The following is an 8050-nucleotide window of genomic DNA, read 5'->3' on the forward strand; positions in this document are numbered from 1 at the left end:
CGGCTACCCCCCACGCTCCAATAATACACCTGCCACGCCTCCCTACCGAGCCAACCAAGAGAAGCTACCTGTCCCACGCGCCTACTGTTGATGCCACTCCTCTGCTGAGCCAACAAGCGCATGCCACGTCATCCAGCTGTCCCCCACGGCCCAACACCACTTGCCCCACTTCCATAAATTTTTGTAGCCACTTTCCCACTATTTTGTACACGATTTTACACATTTTGGGTCCTATTTCCACTACAAATAGAGAGCCAAACGGAGGGAAAAAATCATTAGATTGTGGAATTAAATGTGGAGAGTATAGTTAGAGAGAAAAACATTTTTTGTTCTCATTTTTTTTTTTACATTTCTTTGAGTGAAAACAATGCCTATTTTAGGTTCAATTCCCTTGTGGAAAGGCTAGAGTGAAGTTCATGTTTCACATTATATTTTTAATATATTGATTCTTTATTTTGTTCTTCCTTTCAATATATTTGTTACAATTAAATTTATTTTCTTCTAACTTTTATTTTGAATTTATTAGTGTCTTTTACATAAGTCCAGTCTTGCTCTTCTTATGTAATTTAGGCTCATGATTTAATTAAAGATATTTATTATATTATATGCTTTTTATTGCATTCTGCCATTGGTATTTTGTCCCTCTAAGGTATATAATATGATAGGTTTTTAAAATTAGAAGTTAATATAATTTAATTAAGAACATATTTTAAGGTGAGCTTTATTATATATATTTTCCAACTATAATTAATGGTGTAGAATTATAGTTGAGTAGAATGAATCAATTTTATTAATATATATATATATGTTTGCATGAATGAAACTTATGCCTTTCATATTTTCTTTATGATACTAATTCCTCAATTTTGTTTATTTAGTGTTTTAAAAAATATATTCTTTTTCAAAGTTACATTATTTCAAAGTTTATTATTTCTAATTTACTAATCTTTCTTTTTACTTGTATTTTACCTCTCTGTGGATACGACATAGCCCGATTACTACTGCAACCGCTCAGGAGTTTATTGGGTGATATAAATTTTTGGCGCCGTTGCCGGGGAGGTAATTCTACAATTAAAGGTTTGCATAGTAAATTAATTTTTTTTATCTAAAAGAAAAAAGTAGTATCATTATTTTTAAATTTCTCTTTTATTTTATTTTCCCTTAGTAGTTTTTATTTTTAGTTTTTTTTATTTATTTTTTTGTTATTGTTTTATTTTACTTATAGGTTTATAATTTTTTTTCTTGATTTAGGTTTTTTTCGAAAAAAAGCATAAAATTTTAAATCATAAAATTTTAAAGCATAAAAAAAAAACAAAGTATTGGGAACATTTGTGCAATTTTGGAAATCAGTAAAAACTAAACTTGTTCTGTTTTAGAAAAATTGGTTTTTAAATAAGGTCTGTGTTAGAGTTACCCTCCAACCTTTTCTAAGAACCTCGGGAAGTTCTAGAAAAGCTCTTGGGCATAAAGTGGTACCTTGACAACCTTCCCAATTGGCCTGGGAACATTTTTGGTGTATACTTATTACACTATTACACACTTGCGCTTATAATACTTACAAAATAAAAAAAAATGTAATAATAACAAAAATTTATGCCACGAAATAAAGACGCACTAGGGAGATTCTCAAGACAACAAGTAGAAGCTTTAGAAAACTCTCCTAGTTCGTCATTTTCTTCCATTCGTTCAAATTCACCTGATTCACCGAGACTTCCTAAACCACCCACGATGGCTCATCAAGATGAAGTCCAACCACGAATGCTACAGGATTATTTACATCCTACGCGTACAGCCACACCTTCATGCACAATGTGTCCCAACAATATGTCAAATTTTGATTTCAAACTCGGCATGATTAACCTCTTACCAACCTTCCATGGGTTGGAAAATGAGAGTCCGTACGTGCATATACAGGAATTTGAAGAGGTGGTGGCTACATTCAACAACCGAGCTGATGTCACCAACATTGTGAGATTGAAATTTTTTCCTTTCTCTCTCAAAGACAAAGCAAAAAGATGGTTGTATTCCTTAAGGCCTAGATCTATCGGAACATGGGACGAAATGACAAAAGCATTCTTTGCCAAATATTTTTTGCCCCACAAGACTAGCAGCCTTAAGAGGAAAATCTCTACCTTCATCCAGAAAGAGCATGAAACTTTCCATCAGATCTAGGAGAGGTTTAGAGATTTAATAAATCAATGCCCACATCATGGATACGAAAGCTGGCGTCTGATCAGCTATTTCTATGACAGTCTCACAATCGGACAAAGACAATTCGTACAAATGATGTGCAATGGCGAATTCCTTCAAAAAGATCCCAATGAAGCTTTCGAGTTCCTTGAAGATCTCGCTTAAAAGTCATACACATGGAATGGACCGAGTCCTATGCACAAGCCACGATCAACTGGAATCTACCAATTAAGGGAAGATGACAATGTCAAAAGCCAAATTGAATCATTGAGACAACAATTCAAGGTTTTCAAATCTCAATAAGGTAGAGGAATCCACATGGCTGCAAAGGTAGAGACACGAGATCAATGCTTCATCTGTGGAGGGGCTGAACATCAAACGCAAGAGGGCCCAACTCTTGGTGAGTTAAGAGGAGAAAATGAGGAACAATTCAATGCTTCAGGGGATTACAAGAAGCCTTATAACCCTTTCTCAAACACTTACAATCCCAGTTGGCGCAACCATCCAAATTTCAGCTGGAAGGATTCAAACCAAGCATTTGGGAGCCAATGGAGGCCTGAGCAGCAACAATCGTCAAAAGCATACATTGCTCCTCAAAATAACATGCAGTTAAGTAATTCTCTTGAGAATACTTTGCAAATGCTTGCGCAAACACAAATAGCCTCAACTCAAGAGCTCAAATCTTGTTTCACACAAATAGTAGAGGAAATGAAAGACAGAAAAATCCAAATGACAAAGCTAAACTCTACTTTGGAAATTCAAGAACATGGTAGACTTCCTTCTCAACCTCTAATCCATCAAAAAGGGCAACACATGGCACAAACCTCCTCCTCTCCAGATACAAATTTCAAAGAGGTTAATGCTATCTCTACTCGAAGTGGTCAAAGTATGGTTTCACCATTAACTAAGACAACGAGTATGTCAATACCCTCTCCAGATGATGATATGCCAATAAGCATTCTAGTAAAGGCACCCTTTCCTCAAGCTTTGAAATCCACTTGAAAGGTACTGGAAAATCAAGGTGAAATCCTAGACCTTTTAACGCAAGTGAAGATCAATTTGCCATTGTTGCATGTGATCAAACAAGTGCCAGATTATGCCAAGGTTATCAAGGATTTGCGCCGTTAAAAGAAAGCATCATTTCAAGAAAACTGCATTCTTGGCAGAACAAGCTAGCGCGGTAATTGACTGAAAGACACCACCTAAGTACAAAGATCTTGGTTGTCCTACCATCTCATGCCAAATTGGGGAACAGGAATACGGTCAAGCCTTTCTAGACTTAGGAGTACGTGCAAATCTCATGCCATATTCAATATACTTGCAATTAGGTCTAGGAGAACTCAAGCCCACATCTGTGGTGCTACAATTGGCTGATCGATTAGTTAAGAAACCTCGGGGAATAGTAGAAGATGTTCTGATTCAAATTTTAAAATTCTATTATCTTGTGGATTTTCTCATCTTGGACACTCAATCTGAAGTGAGTATAGAGTCCAAAAATCCCATCATTCTCGGTATACATTTCTTGCAAAAGAAAATGCACTTATTAACTGTAGGGATGGTCTCATGAAAATCTCTTTCGGGAACATGACTGTAGAAGTGAATGTTTTCCACATTGGCAAACAACCACCTGATAACGATGAGTGTTTCCAATTATATCTAATCGATACACTTATTTCGGAAGAGGTCGAAGCAAAATACACATCTAATCATTTTAATCACCTCTTCCAAATTTTAGAAAGTTCTGAGCCCGATGAGTCTAAAATAAACCCTGAAATCTTCAAACACTCACAGGCTAGAAGAACCATGTTTTGGATTCCAATATTTGAGGAACTCCCTCATGATCGAGAAACACCAAAACCCTCCATTGAAAAAGCTCCTCAGATAAAGTTGGCCCAATTTCCCAAGGGTCTTAAGGATGTTTTCTTGGGAGCTGACAACACTTTTCCTATCATAATATTTTCCAAGATCAATGTCACACAAGAATGCCAACTCATCAATGTGTTGCAAGAACAAAGAGATGCATTAGGATGGATGATAGCTGACATCAAAGGTATTAGTCCTTTAATTTTCTCCCATCACATTCAATTGGAAGACGGGGCTATACCACGTCGTGACCCTCAAAGAAGATTGAACCCAACGATGAAGGAAGTAGTTAAGACTGAAGTCTTGAAACTTCTTGACTTTGGAATAATCTATCCTATTGCTAACAGTAAATGGGTTAGCCCAACTCAGGTTTTCCCAAGAAATCAGGGGTAACAGTGGTACAAAATGAAAAAGGGGAACTTGTGCCTACCAAGGTCACAACTGGGTGGCACATGTGCATTGATTATAGAAAATTAAATGCAGCCACCCACAAAGACCATTTTCCTCTTCGATTCATCAATCAAATATTGGAACATGTGGTGGGTCATCCTTTCTATAGTTTTCTCGATGGTTATTGAGTGTAAACCAAATTGAGATTGCTTTAGAAGATCAGGATAAGACCACATTCACTTGTCCTTTCTGTACTTTTTCCTTCGGTGTATTCCATTTGGCCTGTGCAATGCTCTAGCCACTTTCAAACAATGGATGATGAGCATATTTAGTGATATGATCGAGAAATGTATGGATATATTCATGGATGATTTGACAGTCATTGGAGATTCCTTTGAATCAAGCCTTCTGAATTTAGAGTCTGTGCTTAAACGTTGCAAAGAGAAAGGCTTGGTACTCAACTGGGAAAAGTGTCATTTCATGGTGCCATCAGGCATAGTCTTGGGGGATGTCGTGTCGGAACGAGGAATTGAGGTTGATCAATCAAAGATTGAACTCATATCAAAGCTGCCCACCCCCAAGAGTGTTAAAGACATTCGATCTTTTCTTGGGCATGCATGATTCTATAGGAGGTTCATACAAAATTTGTCGACAATTGCTCACCCTTTGTCAAACCTCCTAGAAAAAGATGTCGTGTTCAGTTGGACATCTGAGTGTGAGGAATCTTTCCGAACGCTCATTGCAAAACTCACTTCCGCGCCAATCATTCAGCCACCAGATTGGAACTTACCATTCGAAGTCATGTGTGATGCTAACAATTATGCTATAGGGGCCATCTTAGGTCAAAGAAGGGAAGGGAAGCCCTTCAATTTCTATTACGCAAGTAGAACTCTTAACAGTGCTCAGATGAACTATTCTACTACTGAAAAATAGTTACTTGCTGTAGTATTTGCACTTGACAAGTTTCGTTCCTACCTGATTGGTTCACCTATCATAGTGTTTACCGACCATTCTGCCTTAAAATACCTATTTTCCAAAAAGGATGCTAGGGCGCGTCTAATTAGGTGGATCCTTCTGTTACAGGATTTTGATCTGACCATAAAGGACAAGAAAGGAGTTGAAAACGTGGTAGTGGACCACTTATCTCATCTTGAATTTTCTGATTCCGCTGATGGCCCAACCATTCGAGATCACTTCCCTGATGAACATCTCTTCGTAGTCACTAAGTTTCCATGGTACGCTCATATTGTTAATTACTTAGTGACTGGAGAACTTCCAACTGCATGGAGTGCACAAGATAAACGTAAATTTTTGGTCGAGGTTCGTAACTTCTATTGGGATGATCCATATCTTTTCAAGTATTTCCCTGACCAAATTATGAGATGTTGCATTCCAGATGATGAAATTTTTACTGTCCTGAACTTTTGTCATAATGAAGCTTGTGGTGGTCATTTTTCCATGAAAAAGACTACTGCAAAAATCTTACAGTGTGGTCTTTATTGGCCCACTTTTTTGAAAGACACTAACAATTTATGTCGATCATGTGAAAGGTGTTAGAAATTAGGTGCTCTATCCTGGCGACATATGATGCCATTAAACCCAATTCTTGTAATATAAATATTCGATTGTTGGGGGATAGACTTTATGGGAAAATTTCCACCTTCTTCTAGCTACCTTTACATTCTCCTCGCCATAGACTATGTCTCAAAATGGGTGGAAGCTATGCCTTGTCGAAATAATGATAACACAACTGTTGTGAAATTCTTAAAGGAAAATGTGTTATTTAGGTTTGGCACACCACGAGCTATCATAAGTGATCAAGGCACCCATTTTTGCAACTATTCTTTCGAGACCTTAATGCAAAAATATGGTGTAATTCATTAGGTTTTATTGCCTTATCACCCACAGAAAAATGGCCAAGCTGAGTTAGCCAACTGAGAAATTAAGCAAATCTTAGAAAAGACGGTTAATCCTGATCGTAAAGATTGGTCCTCACGACTTCTCGATGCTCTCTGGGCATACCGCATTGCTTACAAAACTCAGCTTGGTATGTTTCCTTATAGGCTAGTCTATGGTAAAGCCAACCACCTTCCTATTGAGCTGGAACACAAAGCTTATTGGGCAGTTTAAAGCCTAAATTTTGATCTTAAGGAGGCAAGAGTCAATCGTAAGCTTCAGTTGTCAGAAATTGAGGAGTTAAGGAACGATGCTTATGACAACTCTAGGATCTGCAAGGCTAAAATGAAAGTGGCCCATGACAGGCAGATCCTAAGAAAAGAATTTGAGCCAAACCAACGTGTGCATCTTTATGACTCTTGTTTGCATATCCACCCTCGCAAGATGAGATCAAGGTGGACTGGCCCATATGTTGTGAAAACCATCTTTCCCAATGGTGCTATTGAGGTCACAGACCCAACTGATGGGAGAGAATTCAAAGTAAATGGCCAATGACTAAAACACTGCATAGAGAGGGTGACCCAGCCTGAATAAGTCACTCTCGTGGACTCGGTTTGTTATCCCAAAAAATTGGAGATTGATGATGTGGCAATAGAGGTGACAAGTGGCAGTGCATGGTCTGTAAATGGCACATTAATAGTCAATAAATATATTGGCTCCTCAGAGTTGTGATAAAGTGATCTGGCCTAAGAGTGACCCGATAGACCAATGAAGAATTTTGACTGGCCAGTCAAGTGTCATGACCGACCAGGCATGACCTTGTCTGCCCAGTCATGACCATGCCCGACCAGTCATGACCATGTCCGACCAGTAATGACCATGTCCGACCAGTCATGACCTGTCTGCCCAGCCAAGTGCATGTCTGCCCAGTCAAGTGCATGTATGCCCAGTCAAGTGCATGTCTGCCCAGCCAAGTGCATGTCTGACCAGTCATGACCTGTCTGCCCAGCCAAGTGCATCTCTGCCCAGCCAAGTGCATGTTTGCCCAGTTAAGTGCATGTCTGCCCAGTGAAGATTTGGCCGACCAGACTGAATGTTATATGGATTGACTAGATAGAGCAGGACTATGTCAAGATTCCCTGAAACGACTTCAACAAGAATCGGTCTTGGCATACGCGGGAATCTCTCAATTTATCCCACGAATTTAGTGTATTGTTATATTTTGAATATTATTGTAATTTTAATATAATGAGAATAATAAAATATCCCGATTATGGGGATATCATCTGTATGATCCTAAGCCTATAAATACAAGGCTTATGGCATCATAAAGGGGACTTTTGGGACTTTTGATTCGAATTCAAATTTTCTAGAGAGAGAGTACTTGTATCTTGAGAGAATTCTTGTATTCTTGTAATCTGCACTGAAGAAACTCAATTGACTCAGGTTCATCTGATCTTGAGTGCAGATCTATAATCACAACTCTAAGTGGATTAGGCTATTACCATCACATTGGGGTTGAACCACTATAAAAATCGTCTGTGTCGTTTATTTTCTCTTGAAGGTTTTATCGTTTTTTACGTCCACACGTCGTTGGCCAAAAACGTGGTCAACATTTTGGTGCTTTCATTGAGAGCCTGAAGAGAAAGATAGATGGTCCCTGAAGTATTATGGCGCCTAAGAACACCAATGCGACGTCCAAGAAGACAGG

The 8050-nt window shown here is 38.3% G+C and overlaps 1 non-coding gene across 1 annotated transcript; it reads right to left on the reverse strand.

The window, feature by feature from the left end:
* Positions 1–2109: 2109 nt before the first annotated feature.
* On the reverse strand, positions 2110–2216 carry LOC133813576 (small nucleolar RNA R71). Its single transcript, XR_009884586.1, has one exon. It is a non-coding gene; the product is annotated as a small nucleolar RNA R71 (small nucleolar RNA).
* Positions 2217–8050: the final 5834 nt, after the last annotated feature.

Source organism: Humulus lupulus, chromosome 1, assembly GCF_963169125.1.
Source record: "Humulus lupulus chromosome 1, drHumLupu1.1, whole genome shotgun sequence".
Lineage (NCBI taxonomy): Eukaryota > Viridiplantae > Streptophyta > Magnoliopsida > Rosales > Cannabaceae > Humulus > Humulus lupulus.